Below are 3,053 nucleotides of genomic sequence, written 5' to 3'. Positions count from 1 at the left end.
TGATAACCTGCAGGAAAATTCTGTTATGGAGAAAAGTGATAGTCGATATTGTGAAATGTAAACAATATGATCACATGAACAGAATAAAAAAGAAACACTAGAAATTGTTTCAAAAATATTAAAGTCAGACAAAGGATCTATTGTAAATAAGTGGATGAATTAAGTTTGAAGTTTGTCACCAAGTTTTTTCACTCTTTTGACTGATCATGAACAGTCTTTTATGATCATGTGATGCAGACAACAGTTAATGTCAGACTGTTTCTGCTGCAGAGAGAAGTAGTTGATATCTGATGAGTCAGTCTGACTGTAATTAGTGCCACAGGTGCTCAGCTCCGAGGCACTCCTCTACAGCTAGAATAGCTGGGAGGAGTGCCTCAGACTTATTAGTGCCACGGGTGCTCAGCTCCAAGGCACTCCTCTACAGCCTCGGAGCCCCGAGGCATCTATTAATATTCCTCAGACTTATTAGTGCCACGGGTGCTCAGCTCCGAGGCACTCCTCTACAGCTAGAATAGCTGAGAGTAGTGCCCCAAGGCATCTATTAATATTCCTTCGGGCTTATTATTATTCTTCCGCCAAATTTTGGCGCGTAACTCATCCCGCAGCTTTGAGAAAACCCCGGTAATATATACATCAAAATGTGCGTCTTGTTCCTGAAAGAGGTACTATGACTTTTGGTGTTAAAATTCAAATTTTTCCATAAGTTATGGTGCGTTCCATTTACCTCGGAAGTCGGAAGTCGGTGGTGGGAATGACGTCACACCCGAGTTATCAGCGTTTCAGTTACCAAATCGGAAAAAAATAGCCAACGGCTTAAAACGGAAGCGGAAACAAGATGGCTACATCTACGAAAGTTATTCTCGGGCTTGCCTTGTCCGAATATAAACAACTTCTGGACAAATATGCGGTCCTTCCGCAACCTGCAAACACGGTGGATGAAGAGGAAACACATAGGCACAGAAGGTAGTCTATTTTTTCTTTCTAAGTATTTCATTGTTTACAAAAAGTATCGATCGCCGTTTGATCGGCCATCAGTTAATAACGGCGAGTGCTCTTAACAACTGCATACACGCATTTTATCAATTATATATTGATAAAATCGATTTTTCTCAATGTAATATCAGCAGTTGTCTGAAAAATAGGATATGTGGGATATTTGATATAGGTGAGAGAGTTTATATGTCCTATCTCTGTCTTTCTTTTGTAATCTGTTTTATCACGTTTTTTTGTTGATATGAAATGGATGCCCAAGACAGGCAGATGAAAATGAGTGACTGCAAATGTCATGAGGCCAGGCCATGAAATGATCCTACCCCATCCAACAACATGCCAGGCAGAAATTTAATACAATTGAATACATTTAATACAATATTCAACACAAATTACAAATTCAATAAAATATTCAAATGTTCAAAATGTTCCCTTTTGATTCAAGAAAAAACACTTAGATACAAAGTAGTGCGAATAAAAATAGTGCAATGAACATAGTGCAAATAACTTGACACCCCAGGCAGAAATTTGATATTACATATATTAATAAAATGTTCAAAATATTAAAATAATAAAAAAATATATAAAATGTGTAATGAATGTAGTTCAAATGCTTATAATTAACAAAAGATTCAACAATAACAGCAATGCTAACAAGAATAACGGAATCACAGTTTGTCTAAGAATCGACACATCAGGCCCTCAAACCCTTGCTGGGCTGACTTGAGCTGAGCCAGTAAGTCTTTTTGGCACCTCTGTGCCTCCTCATGGCGCCTCTGACTGGCTTCCTCGGACTCCCGGAGGAAATGGAGGATGTCCTTTTTCCCGCTGACGCTTAGGAGGCCGTGTGTGTGTTGGTGCTGTGTGGGTGCTGGAGCAAGAAGCAGCCTCTGCTGGAGGTGCCGTGACAGCTCGAGGCCCAGGCACCTCTGGTCGCCTTACATCAAGCCCCGCTGATGTGCCAACCACAGGGAAGACTACGTCATGCTGCCCTGCTAGAAGGTCATCCATCTCTCCAAAAAACTGGAAGCGGATGGTTCCTTTTCCTGTTGCTTTGTTGTTGTCCTTTATTTTTTTGTAAGCATCAATTAATGTGTTCCACTTCCTGGTCACTTTATCTGGACAAAATAATTCCAAGAAGTGGCTGCTGAGCTTCTCAGCTGTCTCCCTCCACAAGTTCCTCTTGTTAGACCTTACAGATTTAAGCCGAGAGTTCAGCTCTTTAAGGGTCTTTGGGAGGCCATCCGCTTCTGCTGCCAGGTGTTGGCGCATTAAGTCTATGAGAAACAGAGTTTGCTTATAACTGAAGCCTTCATTGGGCAGGGGAGGAGATGGTGACTGTGATGGTGATCGGGATGTGCTGAGGGGGGCAGCTTTCTCCTTGAAGCTCTCTACAATACACATATGAGTAATAGGCTATCAAACATTGTATCATAGACATAACTTTTGTTATCATCATCATCATTATCATCATTATTATTATTATTATTATTATTATTATTATTATTATTATTATTATATCTAACCTGCTGTAGTGTGACTGTCCTCAGTCATGACCAGGTTTGCCTCAGTAGTGCAGTCCGCGTTCACGTAGTACCTGGTCAGGTCATGTGCTTTTTGATAAAAAGGTCCAGGAAAAGGTATCCTCCTATCTGGGTCAACATATAGATTCACATTGTTGTCCACATAGACTGGGGGGAAAAAAAGGAAAAAAAGTTTTACATCACAGCCATTTCCCGCATGAATTGTTTTTACATGAAAAACATTTTTGCAAATAAACACTCAGTTAACGGACTTCCGTTAAGGCTCGTTAACTGATTATCGTTTTAACCGTTAAAAAAACATTCAGAAAATTAATAATTTGTGCATCCATAATCCAGAGGTCATTCACTACATTGTGGGCTACTATTTATAACCCTTCTCCGCATAAACAGGTCACTGAAAAAACACAAATAAAAAAACACCGGCTGAAACTACCAGGCTACGGTTAGCCGTTGTTAGCACAGCCTGCTTTGTAGTTCGCATATACACATGAAAAATGTAAATTACACTATGACAGCATT

General features: G+C 40.1%; 1 pseudogene; it reads right to left on the bottom strand.

Moving 5' to 3' along the window:
* Nucleotides 1-1,658: 1,658 nt before the first annotated feature.
* LOC147818967 (uncharacterized) overlaps nucleotides 1,659-3,053 on the bottom strand; it is a 9,226-nt pseudogene continuing 7,831 nt past the window's right edge.

The sequence above is a fragment of the Seriola lalandi genome, unplaced genomic scaffold, assembly GCF_002814215.2.
Source record: "Seriola lalandi dorsalis isolate HSWRI2012SDOR001 ecotype SW California unplaced genomic scaffold, Sedor1 jcf7180002054381, whole genome shotgun sequence".
Classification (NCBI taxonomy): Eukaryota; Metazoa; Chordata; class Actinopteri; order Carangiformes; family Carangidae; genus Seriola; species Seriola lalandi.
The sequence above is the reverse complement of the archived record's forward strand: the minus strand, read 5'-3'. Positions and strand labels throughout refer to the sequence as shown.